Raw genomic sequence first — 10,606 nt, forward strand, 5'->3', positions numbered from 1 at the left:
CCCAATCTGATTCAGGGTCTGATATAGTTATTTAGATTGACCCTGACCTGGGATGATCTGGATTGCAATGCCCCCCCCATCAGAAATCCAATTGATTTGCATTGGGAATCCAAAATGGCCATAATTTTCTTATTTTTCCATATAGGTACATAATATTAGAAGGCATGGTAGCCCCCAGAAGGGTGGTTCCCGAACACCTCCATTGTTGTACATTTTCGTTCTCGAATGCTGAAAACCTGGAAGTAAATGTTTCCATTTCTGAACATTTTTCAGAAACCAAATGTGTGACACAGTTTCCACTGAGTGCCTCGGTTTTTGAACATTTCAGGAGCCAAACGGGCTTCCGGAATGGATTTCGAGAACCAATGTAAAATTATGCTGTATGAGTGCTGATTATGCACTGACAGTATATACCGTATTTTTCGCACCATAGGACGCTCTTTTTCTCTCCTAAAAAGCAAAGGAAAATGTGTGTGCGTCCTATGGAGTGAATGCAGGGGGGAGGCAGTCGGGAAAAGCCCCCAAGAGCCGCACACAAGCTCCGTGCGCTCTTGCGGGCTTTTCCCCTGGAGGGAGAAGGGACTGACTGGCCGCATCAGTTGCTTCTCCCACCTCCCAGAAAAGCCAGGAGAAGCCGCGATCTCTTTAAAGGGGTTGTGCGGCTTCTGCGGGCTTTTGCGAGAGGTGAGGGAATCCCCCCACCTCCCAGGAAAGCCAGAAGAAGCCGTGCAGCCCTTTTAAACTGTGCGTGGCTTCTGTCGGTTTTGCGAAAGGTGAGGGAATCCCCCCACCTCCCAGAAAAGCCAGGAAAGCCCTGAGCAGCGTCTCCCGGCAAGGAGAGGCTCCACGGGGCTATGGATTCTTTAGCCCCACGCAGCCTCTCCCGGGAGGGAGAGGCTGCACGGGGCTAAAGGGGAAGCCAAAACAGCGAGCGGGATCCATCCCGCCCCCTGCCTTGGCTTGCTACATAGCTGCGCGCAACCCCTCCGGCAAGGAGAGGCTGCATGGGGCTAAAGGGGAAGCCAAAACAGCGAGCGGGATCCATCCCACTCGCTGCCTTGGCTTGCTCCATAGCTGTGCGCAGTCCCTCCGGAAAGGAGAGGCTGCACGGGGCTATGGATTCTTTAGCCCTGCGCAGCGTCTCCTGGCAAGGAGAGGCTGCACGGGGCTAAAGGGGAAGCCAAAACAGGGAGCGGGATCAATCCCGCTCGCTGCCTTGGCTTCTTCCATAGCTGCGCGCAACCCCTCCGGCAAGGAGAGGCTGCACGGGGCTATGGCTTCTTTAGCCCTGTGCAACCCCTCCGGCAAGGAGAGGCTGCATGGGGCTAAAGGGGAAGCCAAAACAGCTAGCGGGATCCATCCTACTCGCTGCCTTGGCTTGTGCCATAGCCGCGCGCAACCCCTCCGGCAGGGAGAGGTTGTGCACAGCCTGTACGCTGCTCTTTGGGGCTGGGGGGGAAATATTTTTTTTCTTGATTTCCCCCCCTAAAAACTGGGTGCGCCCTATGGTCCGGTGCGCCCTATGGTGCGAAAAATATGGTAATATATTGGGCAATATAAAATGTACTTACAAGGCTTACACGTCCCAAAATACTGAAAACACTGAAAACAGAACACAGCTGTAAATAAAATGCGAAGCTAATCTAAAAACTAGGGCCCAGATGGGGGCCAGGGGATGGGAAGAAGGCCCTGCCTAAGTAATGAAGACTGTCTGTCTGTATTTAAAGAGACTGATTTTTAGTTCCAGATTAGCACAAATCACTATAAATCCCAATCCCTCCCTGTAGCAATTCATAGCTGCCTCAACCTTATCCAACACCTAACTATGTTCTATTCCAGCGGAGGGGAATTTGCATCTCCTCAGACCTCCACTTACTATGATGCTAGTATAGGAGTTGTGAAAGTTCTGGAGGGAAACTCCTAGGCAGGAGAACCATCAATTAACATTGGATATTGGAACCTTCCAAGCACTGAAGTAGCCTCACCCCCCAAGACTTGCTGCCCTCCTAGTCAGGGCCTTTAATCCAGCACTCCTTTTCTTCTGTTGGAACAACCAGTGCTTGCCTCTGCCGGTAGCTATGTGTAGGACTCTCCCCCCCTCCCCACCCCATAAACCACCTGATTTCAAGAAACTGAATTGTGCTTAGTTATTGAAACAATATAAAATACCTACAGTTAGAAAGTGTTGCTGCTGAACAAATCAAGGGCTCTTGGAGAAATCTTCCCTATCCAGTGATAATTTCCAGCTGCCTAAGTCTGAGAGCTGCTTTCCCACATTTTGGACTTCCTCAGCCATCCTGGTCTGGGCTTCTGTATTGGAAGCTGCCAATCAAATGATTTTCACTTTTCCGTATATGCAGTGTCCTCTTGGACTCACTTTAAAAGTCCTCAAAACTTCCATTTCCACATTAAATGAATGCTCCTTTTTCTGATTACCTTGTTGTTAGGATGCTTTGGTTGCTTTCAACATTTGCTCCATCTGGGGTTACACATTTATCACATAGAAAAAAAATCCCACCACTGACACCAGTCTGTCAGGAGCTCCTTGCTTCCCTGAGCAATGAAAAGTCAAGGGGCTGGATGCATAAGCACTGGGTACTTTTGTTGTTGTTGTTGTTGTTGTTGTTGCTGCTGCTGTTGCTGTTGTTGTTGTTGTGTTTGCTTTATTTCCAAATAAACAGGTAGACCATAGTGGGGGCCAATTAATTCCCTCAACAGAAAGCATAGATGTGAATCCTGCATCATATTCCCCGAAGAAAGGCCCTTGGACTCCAAGGTGCTTCCCTTTCAGCTAACTCACAGCTCTGGGAGTCTCACTCCTTTGTCTTTGAATACAATAAAATTTGCTTTTAACTGTCTCTCAGCCCCTCCTCTAAATGGGTGTCTGATGGATGTCGTATGCCAAAGGCTAGGGCTATTAAGCTACATTTACAGTTCACTTCAGCACCCTGAGCAAAACCTTCCTGATACACCCATTTAGAGTAAGCCAAACTTATAACAGCCACAATCATATTGAGGAAAACACATCTGCTTTCTCAAACCAAAATGGTGACTGTGCATTTGATGCTGTGCCCTCCCGGCCTAATTAAACAACTTACTTGCAAAAATGCCGCACTGAAAGAGAACTAGATGCTGACATTTGAAAATGTATGAAAGACAAGAAGAATTGGTGTCTGTTGAACAACTGCCGTAACACTAATTCTGTACGATTTCTGTTTAATATTTTTGATTATGAGTTGCATTAACAAATATTGGAAGGCAGTGGTAACTGTTCATTTCACAGAATCACAGAAGCATAGAGTTGGAAGGGACCCCAGGGATCATTCAGTCCAACCCCCTGCAATGAAGGAATCTCAAGTAGATCATACACAACAGGTGGCCACCCAACCTCTGCTTATAAACCTCCAAGGAAGGAAAGTCCACCACCTTCGGAGGGAGTCTGCTTCACTGTCAAACAGCTCTTACTGTCAGAGAGTTCTTCCTGATAGTTAGTTGGAATCCCTTTTCCTGTAACTTGAATCCATTGGTTTGGGTCCTAGGCCCCTCCTCCCCCCCCCGGCCGTTCCCCTCTGTTGGAGGACAGAACTGTACCTACAACATGTCATGTCCAGGTCCCCCTAAACTGCCCCACTGCCAGTCCAGTTGATCTCTCAGTGTGGAAATGTTGTCTAGTCCTTTACCTCAGGCACATAAATATATCGGATTGCCTCTGGCTTTTTTCTTATGAAAAAATTATAGACCAGGTACCAATTGTTGATTTCTTTGATGGCCTAGTCATTTATTGCTGCCAGATCAGATTTGGCTTTTTTTGTTTTGCTTTGTTTTGCATTTTAAAGCAATGGCACTTGCTCACATTTTCAGTTTTATTCTCAGTGCAACATTTTAACCAACTATCACCGATTGCCCAAAGGTCACAAAATGGGTGTCTGGCTTTGGAATCTGCACATAAAAGGGTTATAAAAATAACCATGGCATGTTTTGCATGCCAAAATACAGCATTTTGTCACCCAAATGATACTACTTTGCAGTGGTGCCTGGTATGTAGGCAGCTATGCAGTCTTTTTATGAAAGCATGAAGTTACAAGGAGTCTGTGTTTGTCTTTTGCTCTGTAGTGAATCGATGCTACTTCATATGCCATTGATTCTGATGCAAGAGGTACGTTATATGCTGAAAATTACAATCCTGAATCCACTTACCTTGGAATAAGCATAACTGAACTCAATAAATTTACTTTTTGAGTAGACATACATAGGATTGCACTATAAATCTCTCCCAATAAAGCCAGTTAGTTGGACATTATCATGCTGAACTTTGGGCAAAATCATGCCCAGTGTGTGAAAATAGAGGCATAGCATTAAGCACAGAGAATGAAAGAAATCAAATGATAGCAAGATAATCTTGACAGATCAGTTCTGGTATTATGCTCTTAGCTAAGGCACATAAATTTAGTTGCCTTCACAGACGAGCAGCAGATCCAAATGAGCTCAGAATTCCAGCTTAGCAAAACGTGCTTAGACTTCAGTGCCACAAATGCAGCAGGATGCATCTTGTTAGTTATAAAAGGTAAAGGACCCCTGGATGGTTAAGTCCAGTCAAAGGTGACTATGGGGTTGTGGCGCTCATCTCACTTTCAGGGAGCAGACATTTGTCCACAGACAGCTTTCCAGATCATGTGGCCAGCATGACTAAACAACTTCTGGCACAAAGAGACACTGTGATGGAAACCAGAGCGCACGGAAACACTGTTTACATTCCCACTGCAGTGGTAGCTATTTATCTACTTGCATTGGCATGCTTTTGAACTGCTAGTTATATTCCAGCATGGCTGTTAGTGGGTGGCTCAGAGGGCCAGAGCCCAAGGTCTCCTGACCCTATGACTCCCCTTTAAAAAAAGTAGTCCCCCCTCAAAAAAACCACCTTTGCTTACAGGGCAGTTGGGCAGCCAGAGGCATCTAGCTATCTGCTAATGGTATGCAAATTTGTATCATGGACTTCTGCTTAGCAATGCTCCTGTATTCCAGGATGTGTTTAAGAACTCTGTCAATTTTGCTTTTCCAACTTTTCATTTTTTTCAAATAATAAATTCAATTCTCCACATTTCTGCAATGATTTGCAATTGTTATAAATGCTGGTGGAAAATTGTCAGCATTTTAGTGCAGATTTCTCCTCATAAACATATTGCTGTATGCAGTTTTGACTGAGATTCACATTTGACAAGCAGTGCTTCATAACATAATACATCTTTGTATGTTATTTTTTGTAATATACACATTTTTAGAATAGTTACCATTTTTTGTAACTTGACTGGAGAACTGCATTGCCAAAATTTGGAGAACTGCAAATTCTCCAGTTCACATACCATTTCAAAAATTGTGAATGTGATATGTTTGAATATATATGTGAACGAAACTGAATTTTTCCCCCATCTCTAATTTCAGGCCACTCAGGGCCTAATGCTTGCTTTAAAAGCCAAAATAAGGCTAGATCGTATGGTATCCACTCATGGAAAAAGCCCTCCTAATGGCAGGAGGGGCTATTGTCACAGATCTAGGGTACCAGTTAGTGAATGGTTGAAATTAATAAATGGTACTATTTAGATAATATTTGGGATATGAAGGGAGAATGCATACTGCAGAACTGTGTGAGACAATAAATTCCTGGGTTAGCTTATGCAAACCAGCCTGGCCTGGCTAGCTAACTGCAGAGCCATTGAGAAACAATGGGGAGCCAGGTACTTGGCCATGAAGGGAAATTGACAGTGCAAAAAAACTATCCTTCCCCTCTGCCCTGAGGCGTGGACAGAGGCAGGAGATTTCTGAGGTTGCCAAGGTGATGGGAGGAAGTAGGCAGAACTCCATGTGCTGACTGGAGGAGGCTGCACTGAGAGACTGGGGGCCAAGACTGACTGCTGCTTTAGACCCAGGTTTCCTGAAGCTATGAGAGGAGAATGAGAGAGTTTTGGATAAGGTTACCAGATTTTTTCAATGAATCCGGGGACACTTTTCAACTTCAATGGATTTTGTATGGGGACTGATTTGTAAATCCAGGGACTGTCCCCAGGAAATGGGGACGTCTGGTAACCTTACTCTTGGAGTATAATGTTCTGCACCCTCTACATTGAAGACTTTAGATGTAAATATGTGTAAAATACCATCACTAGCCTCCACTATGCCTCGATTTTCCCAATGGAAACACAACCCTGGGTGAGCGCCTGAAACCCCTTGGAATCTTGCTACCCATTGGCAGAGATTGAAGGTGGTGCACAACCTTCATAACACCATGTTAGCTGACTCGGTCTTCCCCTGTGCGCCTTGAAAATCAGCTTTAGATGGGGCATCCTCCACAGCAGCAGGAGGGAGTGGTTGGCAAAAATGGTCTCACCCACTGAGTCCTTCCATTCACATTCACAGGAGGACACCTGCGATCCAACCCATGAAGTCAAAACCTCTTAAGGAGAGTCAGAGTCCTCCTGGTTCAGGCATTTACTCAGCTGGCCAAGCCTTTTATGGGATGTAAAAAATGAATGCTAAGCCCTTGCTTCCAACAGCCTCCTGCAGTAGTTTGTGATGTGGACTCTCCACATTTGATGGCCCAACTCACATTGTTGGTACCACTCAGAAGTGCAGAGATTGCCCAAACATGGTTTTCAAGGAATCAAGTTTCTATTATATGTTCCTTTGGAGAAAGGAGCAGGCAGCCTTTCTTCAACCCCACAGAAGAAGAGATGACTAGGAAAGTATCTAAACCAGGGTTTACTTTTTAAAAGAAAGGAAGAAAGGAAGAACGAAAGGAAGAAAGAAAGAAAGGAAGAAAGGAAGGAAGGAAGGAAGGAAGGAAGGAAGGAAGAGCAGCCACTGATTTAGAACTGATACACCCTCCTGAAAATTAGATGATATTTTGTGTTTGAGATCAGCTTCTATTTTTTCCTTGGGGTGAGGATGCCAAGATAGCAGTTTGCAGCCCTACATAGTTATCTCATGAAGTGGCAGTTTGTCTGTTGTTATTGTTCTCTCTCTCTCTCTCTCTCTCTCTCTCCCTCCCTCCCTCCCTCCCTCCCAGAATAGCTTCCCAAAATTTTCACCCAAGGAAATCTGTCTTCACACTGAACATTGATATCTGTCTACATAACTTCAGCTTTCTCCCAAAACAAATTAGTCATCGCTTGGGCAGAAATGACATTTCAGGTTTCCCTGAGGGTGGCTGCAAAAGATTTGATTACAGGTAAATCTGTCACCAGCTCTGAGACCTAAAGTGCCTTAGGAAAAGACAAGATTCTGAACAAGGGCACACACAGTGATAGGTGCCATCAGCCTGCCTTCCCTTGCCTGCCTCCTGGTTTCCCTCCTAGAAGAGAAGTGTTGCCTTGTGATCCTAAGTACATTTACATGGAATTCAACTCCTTTCATAGAATCACAGAATTATAGAGTTGGAAGGGACCATGAGGATCATCTAGTCTAGCCCCCTGCAAGACAGGATCCCACATCCCTGAGATTAAGAGTCCCCAGAGTGATTCAGTCAGAGCATGAGACTCTTCATCTGAGGGTCATGTTGAGGGGGGGCGGGGAAATCCTGTGTTGCAGAGAGTTGGACTGGATGATCCTCATGGTCCCTTCCAACTCTGCAATTCTGTGAAAAAGGCTTCTATGCTCTACCAACTGAGCTATCCCTCCAGTAATGCTTGGGACAATGATGTTAATATTCAGTACTCATGCATTCTTCTGGACTCTGCTTAACTTTTTTTTAAGTACTCAAACTGGGATGCAGTCCAAAATCTTCTTGAAGTGAGCTATAGTTGCCTGCAAAAGTACAGCAACCTTTCTTTCTTCTACCTGTCTCCAGCACATACAATTTCTGCAGAGGAGCTCTGAAAAGAACACTTTCCTCTTGGGAGTATTCATTGTTGTGAAAGGAAAATCAGCTGAAAGCAAGTATTTCTGTCAAGGGTAAGTCCAATAAGAACTTTGTTCTTGCGCCCAAAAACCTTATGCAGAGGATATCTGTCTCTGCTATTGGAAAGGCCATACCTTCTCTCAGTTCCCAATCCCTCCTTGTAGATACCATTGCAATCTTTTGCAAAAAGCTGCTGTTTTCTTTTGGCTTTGTTCTTTTGTTCTTGCAGCCTTTGTGATAGCAAATATCGTAATTGCATAAGGTCAGGCACAAGCCCTGCCACTCTCTGTGTTTCTTTTGCAGTCCATATGTTTTGCCTTGCAGTCAAGCAGAACAGTGAAATTAGCACAGCGAAAATGAAAATGATGGCAAAAGGTAGCACCTATGCTTTGACTAGAACAAACTGTGCAAGTTAAAATCAACACACCAGTTTTCTTTCTCTGCACAGTTCTTTTGTTGTTGCTGTTAATTTGGGGGAGCACATTCATACAGACCACTGACTCCTCACACCTGAACCATTATCATTCTTTTTTCTAACACAGATACACACAGGCAGATTTTATTTCACCAGGCATAGCTCCACAAAATGTTTTTGAACTTCACTTTGCAATCCTAAGGACTAGAAACTTTGTGTGTGTTGAATTTTTAAAAAGTGAAATCCTGAGGATGCTGGATTTCAGCATATGAATTTCTGCACTTGTGAGGTCCATTCGAAGATGTGCAATACAACAAATTCTGACAGAGCCCTTAGATGACCAGAACTTAGTTTCTAAGGTGCAGTAGAAGGGGAAGCACAAGATGGACCAAGCAAACAGGATGAACCAAAGAGACTACTGAAAAAATAGAGCAAGTTGCCACTTCTCTGCCTAGTCTACCACACACAAAACCCAAACCTACGTTTAACAAAGTCAAACCACAGCTGAAGTTAAGAAACTCATGAATTACCCCAGTGGGAGTGTCAGTTTTTAAAATTACTATGTTTTATTTGACATTTTTGCATGACTGATCTGCACCTCGTGGAGTTTCATTTCCGCAGCTTGCCAGATCATCCCCAAATGGATAGCTCCATTAAATAATCAAGCCATAGTCCCAGGACTTGCTGGAACATAATTGTAATTCTATGTTTAGAGAGGAGAAACGCAGGAGCTGCTTCAAAGAACACTTTCTACTACTCAGCATGTGTTATCAAACAAGGTAATATATACAGCTCAAAGCATGCTGTCGACTGTTTTTTGACCTCAGTCATATACACAGAGCATGCAGCCATGAAAATCCAAGGTAACAATAATGTAGTTTCCAAACAATGTGTACTACTGAAAGCATCCTTTCATTTGACCCATGTTTTCTTGATGACAACAGTCATCATTAGGGAACATAAGGAATGTTTACAACAAGTGCCTACAGCTTCTTTACTTATTAATTTGTTTATTAACTAATTGGATAAATTTGCAGGCACAGGAGAACCCCTTCTGAGGGGATGAAGCTTGTTCAAATATGTGCTCTCAGTGGCTGCTAGCTACAATCACTATATTATGCCTCTGCTGTCGGAACCAGTATGCCTTTGAGTACCAGATGATGGGAATCGCAAGTGGGGAGAGTGTAGTTGCACTCAGGTCCTGCTAATGGACTTCCCATAAGAGATTGGGCAGCAGCAGCTTTCTCAAAACCTCTGGATCCAAGGAGTGCCTCTTTAAGAGGGGCCTCACCACACCTCTTTCAATGTGGTGGGCATAACTCCCTCCCATTCTGAGGTACAGTGGTACCTCGCAAGACGAATGCCTCGCAAGACAAAAAACTCGCTAGACGAAAGGGTTTTTTGTTTTTTTTAACTGCTTCGCAAGACAATTTTCCCTATGGGCTTGCTTCGCAAGATGGAAACGTCTTGCAAGTTTGTTTCCTTTTTCTTAACACCGTTAATACAGTTGCGACTTGACTTCGAGGAGCAACTCATAGAACGCGGTGTGGTAGCCTTTTTTGAGGTTTTTAAAGACTTTGGTGATTTTTGAAGCTTTTCCAAAACTTTCCCGACACCGTGCTTCGCAAGACGAAAAAAATCGCAAGACGACAAAACTCGCGGAATGAATCAATTTCGTCTTGCGAGGCACCACTGTATTGGCCACTCACTGGACTGTCCAGCCCACCCTCTCCTACTGGATTTTACGGGCCATGAATTATGATGGGCAAGGGCAAGCATTCTGTCCAGGAACTCAGGCTACAACAAGGAAATGGATCCAACTGACAGTTCTTATTTGTTCTTTTCAAAGAAGTTGGTGCATTGGAGACCTTCACCTGCTTACTTTTCTTAATTGTTGTATTCCAAAAACTGGAATAATTTGATTCTGCTGTTAGCACTTTACTACTAAATCTCTGGCAGCTTTTAGCATAAAAAATAATAATCTAACGACAGAACATTTTAAACAATAAAAAATGTGGTGAAGCAACAGAAAGGCAACAGCCTCTCAACCACTTCTACTCCAACATTGTGCGCACCTCTCCCCTTCTAAAAAAATATGCTTGATATCATTTATGGAAGGCCATGTGTTCCCCTCTCTCTGGTACGGGAAGCTCACACCTGACCAGATTTTTAATTTTCTTTTTCGTTGCAGTGAGCAGCAGTAGAACTGTGCCCGTTGAAGAAAGGTTGTCCTGTGATTACTATGCGAGGGAGACTTCTGGCAAGGGTATAAATGCGGTTGAGTCACGCGGTCACTGGTC

This window comes from Podarcis pityusensis (genome assembly GCF_964106645.2).
Source record: "Podarcis pityusensis genome assembly, chromosome: 3".
NCBI lineage: Eukaryota > Metazoa > Chordata > Lepidosauria > Squamata > Lacertidae > Podarcis > Podarcis pityusensis.